The 18044-nt window shown below is 45.5% G+C and overlaps 1 pseudogene across 1 annotated transcript in view; it reads left to right on the top strand.

The window, feature by feature from the left end:
* Positions 1-18044, top strand: part of LOC311114472 (protein jagged-1b-like) — a 100275-nt pseudogene that overhangs the window by 64925 nt on the left and 17306 nt on the right. The window contains exons 6-9 of the transcript in view: positions 9446-9576; positions 10388-10507; positions 16867-16980; positions 17095-17208. The product of the transcript in view is annotated as a protein jagged-1b-like (transcript). The remainder of the gene's footprint in view (positions 1-9445; positions 9577-10387; positions 10508-16866; positions 16981-17094; positions 17209-18044) is intronic.

Below are 18044 nucleotides of genomic sequence, written 5' to 3'. Positions count from 1 at the left end.
GTATAAAAGACACCTGTCCACACACTCAATCAAATAGACTCCAACCTCTCCACAATGGCCAAGACCAGAGTGCAGGTCTACAAGGCCCATCCCAGCCTTGTAGACCTGCACAAGGCTGGGATGGGCTACAGGACAATAGGCAAGCAGCTTCGTGAGAAGGCAACAACTGTTGGCGCAATTATTAGAAAATGGAAGAAGTTCAAGATGACGGTCAATCACCCTCGGTCTGGGGCTCCATGCAAGATCTCACCTCGTGGGGCATCAATGATCATGAGGAAGGTGAGGGATCAGCCCAGAACTACACGGCAGGACCTGGTCAATGACCTGAAGAGAGCTGGGACCACAGTCTCAAAGAAAACCATTAGTAACACACTACGCCGTCATGGATTAAAATCCTGCAGCGCACGCAAGGTCCCCCTGCTCAAGCCAGCGCATGTCCAGGCCCGTCTGAAGTTTGCCAATGACCATCTGGATGATCCAGAGGAGGAATGGGAGAAGGTCATGTGGTCTGATGAGACAAAAATAGAGCTTTTTGGTCTAAACTCCACTCGCCGTGTTTGGAGGAAGAAGAAGGATGAGTACAACCCCAAGGACACCATCCCAACCGTGAAGCATGGAGGTGGAAAAATCATTATTTGGGAATGCTTTTCTGCAAAGGGGACAGGACGACTGCACCGTATTGAGGGGAGGATGGAAGGGGCCATGTATCGCGAGATCTTGGCCAACAACCTCCTTCCCTCAGTAAGAGCATTGAAGATGGGTCGTGGCTGGGTCTTCCAGCATGACAACGACCCAAAACACACAGCCAGGGCAACTAAGTAGTGGCTCCGTAAGAAGCATCTCAAGGTCCTGGAGTGGCCTAGCCAGTCTCCAGACCTGAACCCAATAGAACATCTTTGGAGGGAGCTGAAAGTCCGTATTGCCCAGCGACAGCCCCGAAACCTGAAGGATCAGGAGAAGGTCTGTATGGATTAGTGGCCCAAAATCCCTGCTGCAGTGTGTGCAAACCTGGTCAAGACCTACAGGAAACGTATGATCTCTGTAATTGCAAACAAAGGTTTCTGTACCAAATATTAAGTTCTGCTTTTCTGATGTATCAAATACTTATGTCATGCAATAAAATGCAAATTAATGACTTAAAAATCATACAATGTGATTTTCTGGATTTTGGTTTTAGATTCCGTCTCTCACAGTTGAAGTGTACCTATGATAAAAATTACAGACCTCTACATGCTTTGTAAGTAGGAAAACCTGCAAAATCGGCAGTGTATCAAATACTTGTTCTCCCCACTGTGTGTGTGGGTATATATATATATATATATATATATATATATATATATATATTAGGGGTGTAACGATTCGTTTTAACAACGATTCGATTTGAATCACGATTCGTGGTTGTCGATACGATTCAAGGACGATATTGGTTCATTTAGAACGATCCGAAACGATTCAGTGACTTTTTAGCCAAAAATTCAACCAGTGTGACTGAAATAAATACCTGGATACTGGACAGTGCAGGTGAAGTTTCCTAGATTCCTGTTTCTTGTAAGGACCGCAATGGTGGCTTGATAATTTCTCGCTCGTCGGCTTCTCCTCTGTCGTCCGCCATGCTATGTTTTGTTGTCTTTGCGCCTTTGCGCTGCTGCTGGCGCGATGACGTCACGGATAGGCAGACTGAATCGAGTAATGTTTAAAAAACATCCATATAAAGTCTGACGTGCTTAAATCCAATGGGTTATTTCCTAGTATCGATACAATCGACTTATTACATTTTAAAACGATGTTAGATCGATATATGTTGTCCAAAAGGCCAACTCGCCGAGCACAGATCGATGTAGTTGGATCATAGGAATATAAATCGATACATTGATGTAGTAGATGGATCGTTACACCCCTAATATATATATATATATATATATATATATATATATATATATATATATATATATATATATATATATATATATATATACATACATACATACATACATACATATACATACATACATACATACATACATACATACATACATACATACATACATACATACATACATACATACATACATACATACATACATACATACATACATACATACAGACAGTGAGGGGAAAAAATTATTTGATCCCCTGCTGATTTTGTACGTTTGTCCACTGACAAAGACATGATCAGTCTATAATTTTAATGGTAGGTTTATTTGAACAGTGAGAGACAGAATAACAACAACAAAATCCAGAAAAACACATGTCAAAAATGTTATAAATTGATTTGCATTTTAATAAGGGAAATAAGTATTTGACCCCTCTGCAAAACATGACTTAGTACTTGGTGGCAAAACCCTTGTTGGCAACCACAGAGGTCAGCCGTTTCTTGTAGTTGGCCACCAGGTTTGCACACATCTCAGGAGGGATTTTGTCCCACTCCTCTTTGCAGATCTTCTCCAAGTCATTAAGGTTTTGAGCCTGACGTTTGGCAACTCGAACCTTCAGCTCCCTCCACAGATTTTCTATGGGATTAAGGTCTGGAGACTGGCTAGGCCACTACAGGACCTTAATGTGCTTCTTCTTGAGCCACTCCTTTGTTGCCTTGGCCGTGTGTTTTGGGTCACTGTCATGCTGGAATATCCATCCACGACCCATTTTCAATGCCCTGGCTGAGGGAAGGAGGTTCTCACCCAAGATTTGACAGTACATGGCCCCGTCCATCGTCCCTTTGATGCGGTGAAGTTGTCCTATCCCCTTAGCAGAAAAACACCCCCAAAGCATAATGTTTCCATCTCCATGTTTGACGGTGGGGATGGTGTTCTTGGGGTCATAGGCAGCATTCCTCCTCCTCCAAACACGGCGAGTTGAGTTGATGGCAAAGAGCTCCATTTTGGTCTCATCTGACCCCAACACTTTCACCCAGTTCTCCTCTGAATCATTCAGATGTTCATTGGCAAACTTCAGACGGGCTGAGAGAATGCCAAGAGTGTGCAAAGCTGTCATCAAGGCAAAGGGTGGCTATTTGAAGAATCTCGAATATAAAATATATTTTGATTTATTTAACACTTTTTTGTTTACTACATGACTCCATATGTGTTATTTCATAGTTTTGATGTCTTCACTATATTAAAGAAAAACCCTGGAATGAGTAGGTGTGTCCAAACTTTTGACTGGTTCTCTCTCTCGCTCTCTCTCTCTCTCTCTCTCTCTCTCTCTCTCTCTCTCTCTCTCTCTCTCTCTCTCTCTCTCTCTCTCTCTCTCTCTCTCTCTCTCTCTCTCTCTCTCTCTCTCTCTCTCTCTCTCTCTCTCTCTCTCTGCTTTATTGGCATGGTAAACATATGTTAACATTGCCAAAGCAAGTGAAGTAGATAGTAAACAAAAGTGAAATAAAAATTAACAGTAAACATTACACTCAGAAGTTCCAAAAGAATAAAGACATTTCAAATGTCATATTATGTCTATGTACAGTGTTGTAACAATGTGCAAATAGTTAATGGGAAAATAAATAAACATAAATATGGGTTGTATTTACAGTGGTGTTTGTTCTTCACTGGTTGCCCTTTTCTTGTGGCAACAGGTCACAAATCTTGCAGCTGTGATGGCACACTGTGGTTTTTCACCCAGTAGATAAGGGAGTTTAACAAAATTGGGTTTGTTTTTGAATTCTTTGTGGATCGCTGTAATCTGAGGGAAATATGTGTCTCTAATATGGTCATACATTTGGCAGGAGGTTAGGAAGTGCAGCTCAGTTTCCACCTCATTTTGTGGGCAGTGTGCACATAGCCTGTCTTCTCTTGAGAGCCAGGTCTGCCTACGGCGGCCTTTCTCAATAGCAAGGCTATGATCTCTGAGTCTGTACATAGTCAAATCTTTCCTTAAGTTTGGGTCAGTCACAGTGGTCAGGTATTCTGATACACACAATACCCCATAATGACAAAGCAAAAACAGGTTTCAAGTCACATTTTATTTGCCACATGCGCCGAATACAACAGGTGTAGACCTTACAGTGAAATGCTTACTGACAAGCCCTTAACCAACAATGCAGTTAAAAATATATATATATACAGTGGGGAAAAAAAGTATTTAGTCAGCCACCAATTGTGCAAGTTCTCCCACTTAAAAAGATGAGAGAGGCCTGTAATTTTCATCATAGGTACACGTCAACTATGACAGACAAACTGAGAATTTCTTTCTCCAGAAAATCACATTGTAGGATTTTTAATGAATTTATTTGCAAATTATGGTGGAAAATAAGTATTTGGTCAATAACAAAAGTTTCTCAATACTTTGTTACATACACTTTGTTGGCAATGACACAGGTCAAACGTTTTCTGTAAGTCTTCACAAGGTTTTCACACACTGTTGCTGGTATTTTGGCCCATTCCTCCATGCAGATCTCCTCTAGAGCAGTGATGTTTTGGGGCTGTCGCTGGGCAACAAAGACTTTCAACTCCCTCCAAAGATTTTCTATGGGGTTGAGATCTGGAGACTGGCTAGGCCACTCCAGGACCTTGAAATGCTTCTTACGAAGCCACTCCTTCGTTGCCCGGGCGGTGTGTTTGGGATCATTGTCATGCTGAAAGACCCAGCCACGTTTCATCTTCAATGCCCTTGCTGATGGAAGGAGGTTTTCACTCAAAATCTCACGATACATGGCCCCATTCATTCTTTCCTTTACACGGATCAGTCGTCCTGGTCCCTTTGCAGAAAAACAGCCCCAAAGCATGATGTTTCCACCCCCATGCTTCACAGTAGGTATGGTGTTCTTTGGATGCAACTCAGCATTCTTTGTCCTCCAAACACGACGAGTTGAGTTTTTACCAAAAAGTTATATTTTGGTTTCATCTGACCATATGATATTCTCCCAATCCTCTTCTGGATCATCCAAATGCACTCTAGCAAACTTCAGACGGGCCTGGACATGTACTGGCTTAAGCAGGGGGACACGTCTGGCACTGCAGCATTTGAGTCCCTGGCGGCGTAGTGTGTTACTGATGGTAGGCTTTGTTACTTTGGTCCCAGCTCTCTGCAGGTCATTCACTAGGTCCCCCCGTGTGGTTCTGGGATTTTTGCTTACCGTTCTTGTGATCATTTTGACCCCACGGGGTGAGATCTTGCGTGGAGCCCCAGATCGAGGGAGATTATCAGTGGTCTTGTATGTCTTCCATTTCCTAATAATTGCTCCCACAGTTGATTTCTTCAAACCAAGCTGCTTACCTATTGCAGATTCAGTCTTCCCAGCCTGGTGCAGGTCTACAATTTTGTTTCTGGTGTCCTTTGACAGCTCTTTGGTCTTGGCCATAGTGGAGTTTGGAGTGTGACTGTTTGAGGTTGTGGACAGGTGTCTTTTATACTGATAACAAGTTCAAACAGGTGCCATTAATACAGGTAACGAGTGGAGGACAGAGGAGCCTCTTAAAGAAGAAGTTACAGGTCTGTGAGAGCCAGAAATCTTGCTTGTTTGTAGGTGACCAAATACTTATTTTCCACCATAATTTGCAAATAAATTCATAAAAAATCCTACAATGTGATTTTCTGGAATTTTTTTTCTCAATTTGTCTGTCATAGTTGACGTGTACCTATGATGAAAATTACAGGCCTCTCTCATCTTTTTAAGTGGGAGAACATGCACAATTGGTGGCTGACTAAATACTTTTTTCCCCACTGTATATAAATAATTAAAGAGCAGCAGTAAAATAATATAACAGTAGAGAGGCTATATACAGGGGTTACCGGTACAGAGTCAATGGGAAATAACAGTAGGGAGGCTATATACAGGGGGGTACCGGTACAGAGTCAATGTGAAATAACAGTAGAGAGGCTATATACAGGGGGTACCGGTACAGAGTCAATGTGAAATAGCAGTAGGGAGGCTATATACAGGGGGTACCACTACAGAGTCAATGTGAAATAACAGTAGGGAGGCTATATACAGGGGGTACCGGTACAGAGTCAATGTGAAATAACAGTAGGGAGGCTATATACAGGGGGGTACCGGTACAGAGTCAATGTGAAATAACAGTAGGGAGGCTATATACAGGGGGTACCGGTACAGAGTCAATGGGAAATAACAGTAGGGAGGCTATATACAGGGGGTACCGGTACAGAGTTAATGTGCGGGGGCACCGGTTAGTCAAGGTAATTGAGGTAATATGTACATGTGGGTAGAGTTAAAGTGACTACGCATAAATAATAAACAGAGTAGCAGCAGAATAGAAGAGGGGGATGGGGTGGGGGGGCAGTGCAAATAGTCCAGGTAGCCATTATTAGCTGTTCAGTAGTCTTATGGCTTGGGGGTAGAAGCTGTTAAGAAGCCTTTTGGACCTAGACTTGGCGCTCCGGTACCGCTTACCTTTCGGTAGCAGAGAGAACAGTCTATGATTAGGGTGGCTGGACTCTTTGACAATTTTTAGGGTCTTCCTCTGACACCGCCTGGTATAGAGGTCCTGGATGGCAGGAAGCTTGGCCCCAGTGATGTACTGGGCCGTACGCACTACCCTCTGTAGTGCCTTGCGGTCGGAGGCCAAGCAGTTGCCATACCAGGCGGTGATGCAACCAGTCAGGATGCTCTCGATGTTGCAGCTGTAGAACCTTTTGAGGATCTGAGGACCCATGCCAAATCTCTTCAGTCTCCTAAGGGGGAATAGGCTTTGTCGTGCCCTCTTCACGACTGTCTTGGTGTGTTTGGACCATGATAGTTTGGTGATGTGGACACCAAGGAACTTGAAGCTCTCAACCTGCTCCACTACAGCCCCGTCGATAAGAATGGGGGCGTGCTCAGTCCTCTTTTTTTTCCTGTTGTCCACAATCATCTCCTTTGTCTTGGTCACGTTGAGGGAGAGGTTGTTATCCTGGCACCACACGGCCAGGTCTCTGACCTCCTCCCTATAGGCTGTCTCATCGTTGTCGGTGATCAGGCCTACCACTGTTGTGTCATCGGCAAACTTAATGATGGTGTTGGAGTCGTGCCTGGCCATGCAGTCATGAGTGAACAGAGAGTACAGGAGGAGACTGAGCACGTACCCCTGAGGGGCTCCTATGTTGAGGATCAGCGTGGCAGATATGTTGTTACCTACCCTTACCACCAGGGGGCGACCCGTCAGGAAGTCCAGGATCCAGTTGCAGAGGGAGGTGTTTAGTCCCAGGGTCCATAGCTTAGTGATGAGATTTGAGCTATAGTCAATGAATAGCATTCTCACATAGGTGTTCCTCTTGTCCAGGTGGGAAAGGGCAGTGTGGAGTGCAATAGAGATTGCATCATCTGTGTATCTGTTGGGGCGGTATGCAAATTGGAGTGGGTCTAGGGTTTCTGGGATAATGGTGTTGATGTGAGCCATGACCAGCCTTTCAAAGCACTTCATGGCTACAGACGTGAGTGCTACGGGTCGGTAGTCATTTAGGCAGGTTAACTTAGTGTTTTTGGGCACAGGGACTATGGTGGTCTGCTTGAAACATGTTGGTATTACAGACTCAGTCAGGGACATGTTGAAAATGTCAGTGAAGACACTTGCCAGTTGGTCAGCGCATGCTTGGAGTACACGTCCTGGTAATCCGTCTGGCCCTGCGGCCTTGTGAATGTTGACCTGCTTAAAAGTCTTACTCACATCGTCTACGGAGAGCGTGATCACATAGTCATCCGGAACAGCTGATGTTCTCATGCATGCTTTTTTTAATGTATTAAAAATAAAAAACAGATATCATATTTACATAAGTATTCAGACCCTTTACTCAGTACTTTGTTGAATCACCTTTGGCAGCAATTACAGCCTCGAGTCTTCTTGGGTATGACGCTACAAGCTTGGCACACCTGTATATTGGTTTCTCCCATTCTTCTCTGCAGATCCTCTCAAGCTCTGTCAGGTTGGATCACTCTACTCTGGAACACTCTCTGTACATGTACGGAGTATTGCCAAAAACCTCCAGCAGCTTCCAACAGGCTCTGACCTGTCTAATGAGCCAAACTGATCAATGAATCCCACAGTACCGAAGCGCTCTCGCTCGCGCTCTCTTTCGTGCGCGTTCTGTCGCTCTCTCTCCCTCCCTCGCTCTCTCCCTCCCTCGCTCTCTCCCTCCCTCGCTCTCTCTCCCTCTGTCACTCCCTCTCCCTCTGTCACTCCCTCTCCCTATCACTCCCTCTCCCTCTGTCACTCCCTCTCCCTCTGTCACTCCCTCTCCCTATCACTCCCTCCCTCTGTCAATCCCTCCCTCTGTCACTCCCTCTGTCACTCCCTCCCTCCCTATGTCACTCCCTCTCCCTATCACTCCCTCCCTCTGTCACTCCCTCTGTCACTCCCTCCCTCTGTCAATCCCTCCCTCTGTCACTCCCTCTGTCACTCCCTCCCTCCGTCACTCCCTCCCTCTGTCACTCCCTCCCTCTGTCACTCCCTCTCCCTCTATCACTCCCTCTCCCTATCACTCCCTCCCTCTGTCACTCCCTCCCTCTGTCACTCCCTCCCTCCGTCAATCCCTCCCTCTGTCACTCCCTCCCTCTGTCACTCCCTCCCTCCGTCAATCCCTCCCTCTGTCACTCCCTCCCTCTGTCACTCCCTCCCTCCGTCAATCCCTCCCTCTGTCACTCCCTCCCTCTGTCACTCCCTCCCTCCGTCAATCCCTCCCTCTGTCACTCCCTCCCTCTGTCACTCCCTCCCTCCGTCAATCCCTCCCTCTGTCACTCCCTCCCTCTGTCACTCCCTCCCTCTGTCACTCCCTCCCTCTGTCACTCCCTCCCTCCGTCAATCCCTCCCTCTGTCACTCCCTCGCTCTCTCTCTCCCCCTCTCTCCCTCCCCCTCCCTCCCTCTCCCTCCCCCTCTCTCCCTCTCCCTCCCCCTCCCTCTCTCTCCCTCCCCCTCCCCCTCCCTCTCTCTCTCTCTCTCCCCCTCCCCCTCCCTCTCTCTCTCTCCCTCCCCCTCCCTCCCTCATTCTCTCTTCCTGTCTCTCTCTCTCTCTGTCCCACACATGCTATTCAATCAGTCCATCCAAACTGCTCGCATGCGTAAAATGAACGTCTGCGTAACCAGGTGCTTGACGTGCTGCAAGTCCCGCCTCTCCCATCTCCTCATTGGTTTTTAGGAGTATACTAACCCACGTGATTGAAAGATGAACGAGGTCCACACTCCAGTCCATAATAATAGTGATGGAAACTCCTATCAGACTGAAAACCATCTAAAGCAGGGGCATCAAACTCATTCCACTGAGGGCCCAGTGTCTGAAGGTTATTGGTTTTTCCTTTCAGTGAAGCCCTAGACAACCAGGTGGGGGAGGTTCTTTACTAATTAGTGACCTTAATTCATCAATCAAGTATAAGGGTGGAGTGAAAACCCACAGACACTCAGACCTCTGTGGAATGAGTCAACCCACAGACACTCAGCCCTCTGTGGAATGAGTTTGACATGTGATCTAAAGGTTGAGGACTGAATCCCCAAGACCTAACTGTGGGGGGGTGGGGGTGTGTTCCAGGTGTCTGTATGGCTGGCAGGGGCAGTACTGTGATCACTGTATTCCTCACCCTGGCTGTATCCATGGGACCTGTGTTGAACCATGGCAGTGTCTGTGTGATACCAACTGGGGAGGACATCTCTGTGACAAAGGTAGGGGTACACCTTATTACTATCCTTCAGTAATCCCGAGTGGCGCAGTGGTCTAAGGCACTGCATCGCAGTGCTAGCTGTGCCACTAGAGATCCTGGTTCGAATCCAGGCTCTGTCGTAGCCGGCCGCGACCGGGAGACCCATGGTGCGGCGCACAATTGGTCCAGCGTCGTCTAGGGTAGGGGATGAAGAAAAAAATAAATAAAAAAAATGAAATTTAAAAATATGTATTCACTAACTGTAAGTCGCTCTGGATAAGAGCGTCTGCTAAATGACTAAAATGTAAATGTAATCATCCTGTCTCTTCATACACCTCCCTTCTCAGACATAGTGATATGATTGTCTGTCTGTTTTCTTTGTCAAATGTTATTCTACTGAGTGGCACTTTTCTCTCTACAGTACAGTTGGAATGAAACTATTCTCTTAAATACTTCACGTGTCACCATTACTCAGAGTACCACCATTACTCAGAGTACCACCATTACTCAGAGTACCACCATTACTCAGAGTACCACCATTACTCAGAGTACCACCATTACTCAGAGTACCACCATTACTCAGAGTACCACCATTACTCAGAGTACCACCAGTACTCAGAGTACCACCAGTACTCAGAGTACCACCATTACTCAGAGTACCACCATTACTCAGAGTACCACCATTACTCAGAGTACCACCATTACTCAGAGTACCACCATTACTCAGAGTACCACCATTACTCAGAGTACCACCATGGTTGCAACTGAAAATAAGTCTGCTACTATTTCCACCAGTGTTACAGCTGTAGTCCTTCTCTTTTCCTCTTTCTCAGATCTGAACTTCTGTGGGACCAAACAGCCCTGTCTGAATGGAGGAACCTGCAGCAACACGGGACCTGACAAATACCAGTGCTCCTGTGCTGAGGGCTACTCTGGGGTCAGCTGTGAGAGGGGTAGGTAGTGAGGGGTAGGGAGTGACTGTGAGAGGGGTAGGGAGTGACTGTGACAGGGGTAGGTAGTTACTGTGAGAGGGGTAGGGAGGGGTAGGGAGTGACTGTGAGAGGGGTAGGGAGTGACTGTGAGAGGGGTAGGTAGTTACTGTGAGAGGGGTAGGGAGTGAGGGGTAGGGAGTGACTGTGAGAGGGGTAGGTAGTTACTGTGAGAGGGGTAGGGAGTGAGGGGTAGGGAGTGACTGTGAGAGGGGTAGGGAGTGACTGTGAGAGGGGTAGGTAGTTAGTTACTGTGAGAGGGGTAGGGAGTGACTGTGAGAGGGGTAGGGAGTGACTGTGAGAGGGGTAGGGAGTGACTGTGAGAGGGGTAGGTAGTTAGTTACTGTGAGAGGGGTAGGGAGTGACTGTGAGAGGGGTAGGGAGTGACTGTGAGAGGGGTAGGGAGTGACTGTGAGAGGGGTAGGGAGTGACTGTGAGAGGGGTAGGGAGTGACTGTGAGAGGGGTAGGGAGTGACTGTGAGAGGGGTAGGGAGTGACTGTGAGAGGGGTAGGGAGTGACTGTGAGAGGGGTAGGGAGTGACTGTGAGAGGGTTTCTAGTTATTGGTCATTTCCTTCTAACACAGTACATGGTCTAGTGACTGTCAGTAAGACAGCAAGCAGTAGGTAGGTGAGGTAGTCAACTGGAGGTGTTGATGGGAATTTAATCTGTCTTCCCCCTGGGTGAGATCAGGAATATCCCATGTTTGTGATCAGCAGTGGTGTGGTTTGGTTGGTTGGGGGGGTTCAGTGAGCGCTACTTTCAGAACTACTGGCTAGAAAGTATACAGAAGTACCAGAGAATCTCTACTAAGATATATGGAATTGTTTTAAGAAGGTCATACGAAGGATCATTTGGATTTAGAATTTTGAGACCCCTTGAAGTATCAAAAAAATATACAGTATATGAAAATAATTTGATACTTTTTTTTTTATTTGCCGTTACTGCGATTAGCCCATACAAACGCATTGAATAACATATTCACTACATGGAACAACCGATAGTCCCCCCCGCCCAAAAAAAATAATCAAAAGGAAGTTTGTTCTGAAGTGTCTGTCCTATATCTGAGAGAGATAAGAACGATCAGGATGTATTTATATGTATAAGAACGATCAGGATTTATTTATATGTATTTAACCCCTTATTTTTGTCACTAAACAGTCTCCATATATATTTCCCTTAATTTTAACAGCCTTAACTGTTCGGACGCTACAGACAGAAGTTGGCAGATCGAGTCCCAAGACGCTTCTTTAGCTCTGTCACCTTCGACTTCAGACGAGTCTGACAAACACAGCTTTAGCTGTCACCTTCCACTGCAGATGCGGAAGTGTTTCATAGGCAGATGCGGTGGATTGAAATGCACCAATGCAAGAAAACAGCTAGCTTAAACTGACGGATTTGTATGGGGATTTTTTTATTATTATGTTATAAATAAAATACAAATATAAATAAATGTTAAAACAAGGGGCCCTTTGGGGTTTTAGGCTGGATATAAAATCAATGTGATTGGATTCAGGGTGCGTATTGATTGAGTTAGTGGATTCAGGGGGCGTATTGATTGAGTGAGGGGATTCAGGGGGCGTATTGATTGAGTGAGGGGATTCAGGGGGCGTATTGAGTGAGGGGATTCAGGGGGCGTATTGATTGAGTGAGGGGATTCAGGGGGCGTATTGATTGAGTGAGGGGATTCAGGGGGCGTATTGATTGAGTGAGGGGATTCAGGGGGCGTATTGAGTGAGGGGATTCAGGGGGCGTATTGATTGAGTGAGGGGATTCAGGGGGCGTATTGATTGAGTGAGGGGATTCAGGGGGCATATTGATTGAGTGAGGGGATTCAGGGGGCGTATTGATTGAGTGAGGGGATTCAGGGGGCGTATTGAGTGAGGGGATTCAGGGGGCGTATTGATCGAGTGAGGGGATTCAGGGGGCGTATTGATTGAGTTAGTGGATTCAGGGGGCGTATTGATTGAGTGAGGGGATTCAGGGGGCGTATTGAGTGAGGGGATTCAGGGGGCGTATTGAGTGAGGGGATTCAGGGGGCGTATTGATTGAGTTAGTGGATTCAGGGGGCGTATTGATTGAGTTAGTGGATTCAGGGGGCGTATTGAGTGAGGGGATTCAGGGGGCGTATTGAGTGAGGGGATTCAGGGGGCGTATTGATTGAGTTAGTGGATTCAGGGGGCGTATTGAGTGAGGGGATTCAGGGGGCGTATTGATTGAGTTAGTGGATTCAGGGGGCGTATTGATTGAGTTAGTGGATTCAGGGGGCGTATTGAGTGAGGGGATTCAGGGGGCGTATTGATCGAGTGAGGGGATTCAGGGGGCGTATTGATTGAGTTAGTGGATTCAGGGGGCGTATTGATTGAGTGAGGGGATTCAGGGGGCGTATTGAGTGAGGGGATTCAGGGGGCGTATTGAGTGAGGGGATTCAGGGGGCGTATTGATTGAGTTAGTGGATTCAGGGGGCGTATTGATTGAGTGAGGGGATTCAGGGGGCGTATTGAGTGAGGGGATTCAGGGGGCGTATTGATCGAGTGAGGGGATTCAGGGGGCGTATTGATTGAGTTAGTGGATTCAGGGGGCGTATTGATTGAGTGAGGGGATTCAGGGGGCGTATTGAGTGAGGGGATTCAGGGGGCGTATTGAGTGAGGGGATTCAGGGGGCGTATTGATTGAGTTAGTGGATTCAGGGGGCGTATTGATTGAGTTAGTGGATTCAGGGGGCGTATTGAGTGAGGGGATTCAGGGGGCGTATTGAGTGAGGGGATTCAGGGGGCGTATTGATTGAGTTAGTGGATTCAGGGGGCGTATTGAGTGAGGGGATTCAGGGGGCGTATTGATTGAGTTAGTGGATTCAGGGGGCGTATTGATTGAGTTAGTGGATTCAGGGGGCGTATTGAGTGAGTGGATTCAGGGGGCGTATTGATTGAGTGAGGGGATTTACAGATTTATTGATTGAGTGAGGGGATTCAAGCGGTGTATTGATTGAGTGGATTCGGGGGGTGTACTGATTGATTTGATTGGGTGAGTGGATTAAGGGGGTGTATTGATTGATTGATTGGGTGAGTGGATTCAGGGGGTGTATTGATTGATTGATTGGGTGAGTGGATTCAGGGGGTGTAGGGGGTGTACTGATTGGCTGAGTGGATTTGTATTTATTATGGATTCCCATTAGCTGCTGCCAAGGCATCAGCTACTCTTCCTGGGTCCGGCAAAATTAAGGCTGTTATACAATTGTAAAAAATATTACAATGCATTCATTACAGAATCAGTACTAACTTATTCCTTGCCACCCATTCTGAAACTAACTGCAGCTCTTTGTTAAGTGTTGCAGTCATTTCAGTCGCTGTAGTAGTTGACGTGTATAGTGTTGAGTCATCCACATACATAGACACACTGGCTTTACTCAAAGCCAAAGTAATGGGCCTAGACAGCTGCCTTCCTGATTCTACCTGGATTATGTTGGAGAGGCTTCCATTAAAGAACACTCTCTGTGTTCTGTTAGACAAGTACAGTTGAAGTCGGAAGTTTACATACACTTAGGTTGGAGTCATTAAAACTGTTTTTTCAACCACTCAACAAATGTCTTGTTAACAAACTATAGTTTTGGCAAGTCGGTTAGGACATCTATTTTGTGCATGACACAAGTCATTTTTCCAACAATTGTTTACAGACAGATTACTTCACTTATAATTCACTGTATCACAATTCCAGTGGGTCTGAAGTTTACAGACACTAAGTTGACTGTGCCTTTTAAACAGTTTGGAAAATTCAATTTTTTTTAGAAGCTACTGATAGGCTATTTGACATCATTTGAGTCAATTGGAGGTGTACCTGTGGATGTACTTTTTGGAGAAATGTCCTCTGGTCTGATGAAACAAAAATATAACTGTTTGGCCATAATGACCATTGTTATGTTTATCCTCAATAATTTTCCATCCATGTTTTCAGACCCCGGTGGCTTGTCATTGTTGATAGACAACAATACTTTTTTCACCTCTTCCACACTCACTTTACAGAATTCAAAATTATAATTCTTGTCTTTAATAATTTGGTCAGATATACTTGGATGTTTAGTGTCAGTGTTTGTTGCTGGCATGTCATGCCTAAGTTTGCTAATCTTGCCAATGGAAAAAATCATTAAGTACAGTGGGGGAAAAAAGTATTTAGTCAGCCACCAATTGTGCAAGTTCTCCCACTTAAAAAGATGAGAGAGGCCTGTAATTTTCATCATAGGTACACGTCAACTATGACAGACAAATTGAGGGAAAAAAATCCAGAAAATCACATTGTAGGATTTTTAATGAATTTATTTGCAAATTGTGGTGGAAAATAAGTATTTGGTCACCTACAAACAAGCAGGATTTCTGGCTCTCACAGACCTGTAACTTCTTCTTTAAGAGGCTCCTCTGTCCTCCACTCGTTACCTGTATTAATGGCACCTGTTTGAACTTGTTATCAGTATAAAAGACACCTGTCCACAACCTCAAACAGTCACACTCCAAACTCCACTATGGCCAAGACCAAAGAGCTGTCAAAGGACACCAGAAACAAAATTGTATACCTGCACCAGTCTGGGAAGACTGAATCTGCAATAGGTAAGCAGCTTGGTTTGAAGAAATCAACTGTGGGAGCAATTATTAGGAAATGGAAGACATACAAGACCACTGATAATCTCCCTCGATCTGGGGCTCCACGCAAGATCTCACCCCGTGGGGTCAAAATGATCACAAGAACGGTGAGCAAAAATCCCAGAACCACACGGGGGGACCTAGCGAATGACCTGCAGAGAGCTGGGACCAAAGTAACAAAGCCTACCATCAGTAACACACTACGCCGCCAGGGACTCAAATCCTGCAGTGCCAGACGTGTCCCCCTGCTTAAGCCACTACATGTCCAGGCCCGTCTGAAGTTTGCTAGAGTGCATTTGGATGATCCAGAAGAGGATTGGGAGAATGTCATATGGTCAGATGAAACCAAAATAGAACTCTTTGGTAAAAACTCAACTCGTCGTGTTTGGAGGACAAAGAATGCTGAGTTGCATCCAAAGAACACCATACCTACTGTGAAGCATGGGGGTGGAAACATCATGCTTTGGGGCTGTTTTTCTGCAAAGGGACCAGGACGACTGATCCGTGTAAAGGAAAGAATGAATGGGGCCATGTATCGTGAGATTTTGAGTGAAAACCTCCTTCCATCAGCAAGGGCATTGAAGATGAAACATGGTGGGTCTTTCAGCATGACAATGATCCCAAACACACCGCCCGGGCAACGAAGGAGTGGCTTCGTAAGAAGCATTTCAAGGTCCTGGAGTGGCCTAGCCAGTCTCCAGATCTCCAGATCTCCAAATCTTTGGAGGGAGTTGAAAGTCCGTGTTGCCCAGCGACAGCCCCAAAACATCACTGCTCTAGAGGAGATTTGAGGAATGGGCCAAAATACCAGCAACAGTGTGTGAAAACCTTGTGAAGACTTACAGAAAACATTTGACCTGTGTCATTGCCAACAAAGGGTATATAACAAAGTATTGAGAAACTTTTGTTATTGACCAAATACTTATTTTCCACCATAGTTTGCAAATAAATTCATAAAGAATCCAACTGTGATTTTCTGGATTTTTTTTTCTCATTGTGTCTGTCATAGTTGACGTGTACCTATGATGAAAATTACAGGCCTCTCTCATCTTTTTAAGTGGGAGAACTTGCACAATTGGTGGATGACTAAATACTTTTTTCCCCCACTGTAGTTGGCAATATGATTCAGTTTTGTAATGAAAGAGCCATCCGATTCAATGAATGATGGAGCTGAGTTTGCCTTTTTTCCCAACATTTCATTGAAGGTGCTCCAATGCTTTTAACTATCATTCTTTATGTCATTTATCTTTGTTTCATAGTGTAGTTTCTTCTTCTTTTTATTCAGTTTAGTCACATGATTTCTCAATTTGCAAAACGTTTGCCAATCGGTTGTGCAGCCAGACTTATTTGCCATTCCTTTTGCCTCATCCCTCTCAACCATACAATTTTTACATTCCTCATCAATCCACTGGGATTTAACCGTTTTTACAGTCATGTTCTTAATGGGTGCTTATTAGTAACTGGAATAAGCAATTTCATAAATGTGTCAAGTGCAACATCTGTTTGCTCCTCATTACATACCACGGACCAAGAAATATTATTTACATCAACAACATAGGAATCACTACAAAACGTATTGTATGACCTCTTATACACAATATTAGCTCTCTCCTCCCATTTCTCTCAGCTACCATCGGCCAATCAGTCTCTCCCAGCGTGTGCGTATGTAACCCTGTGTGTCCCCACCCCACAGCGGAGCATGCATGTCTGTCCAACCCCTGTTCTAATGGAGGGAGCTGTGTTGAGACCAGTCAGGGTTATGACTGTGTGTGTGGAGCGGGTTGGGGCGGACTCTCCTGTAGCATCAGTAAGTCTACACACACACACGCACACACACACACACACACACACACACACACACACACACACACACACACACACACACACACACATTCATTAATGTATCTTTACTGTCTCCTAGATGTTGATGAGTGCTCTCCTAACCCCTGTAACCATGGCGGGACCTGCCAGGATCTGGTTAATGCTTATAAGTGTCACTGTCCACCTCAGTGGACCGGCAAGACCTGTCGCATAGGTGAGATACACACATTCTCTCTCTCTCTCTCTCTCTCTCTCTCTCTCTCTCTCTCTCTCTCTCTCTCTCTCTCTCTCTCTCTCTCTCTCTACACTCTTTCTCTACTCTCTCTCTCTCTACACTCTCTCTACACTCTCTCTCTCCACTCTCTCTCTACTCTCTCTCTCTCTCTCTCTCCACTCTCTCTCTCTCTGTCTCTCTCTACACTCTCTCTCTCTCTCTCTCTCTCTCTCTCTGTCTCTCTCTCTACACTCTCTCTCTCTCTGTCTCTCTCTCTCTCTCTCTCTACACTCTCTCTCTGTCTCTCTCTCTCTGTCTCTCTCTCTCTCTGTCTCTCTCTCTCTACACACTCTCTCTGTCTGTCTCTCTCTCTCTCTCTACACTCTCTCTCTCTCTCTCTCTCTCTCTCTCTCTCTCTCTCTCTCTCTCTCTCTCTCTCTCTCTACACTCTCTCTCTCTCTACTCTCTCTCTCTCTCTGTCTCTCTCTCTCTCTCTCTCTACTCTCTCTCTCTCTCTCTCTCTCTCTACTCTCTCTCTCTCTCTCTCTCTACTCTCTCTCTCTCTCTACACTCTCTCTCTCTCTCTACACTCTCTCTCTCTCTCTCTCTCTCTCTACACTCTCTCTCAATTCAATTCAATTCAATTTGCTTTATTGGCATGACGTAACAATGTACATATTGCCAAAGCTTACTTTGGATATTTACATTATTAACATAATTAAAATAATAATAATCAATATTGTCAACGGGACAACATTAACAACAATAACCATGGGTCAAAATAACCATTGAACAATATCAATATAGAGGACATGTGCAGGTTGGTTGGTCTGTCA

The sequence above is a fragment of the Coregonus lavaretus genome (genome assembly GCF_964263955.1).
Source record: "Coregonus lavaretus genome assembly, contig: HAP1_SCAFFOLD_737, whole genome shotgun sequence".
Classification (NCBI taxonomy): Eukaryota; Metazoa; Chordata; class Actinopteri; order Salmoniformes; family Salmonidae; genus Coregonus; species Coregonus lavaretus.
Note: the sequence above shows the minus strand (reverse complement) of the source record. Positions and strands in the feature narration are given on the sequence as shown.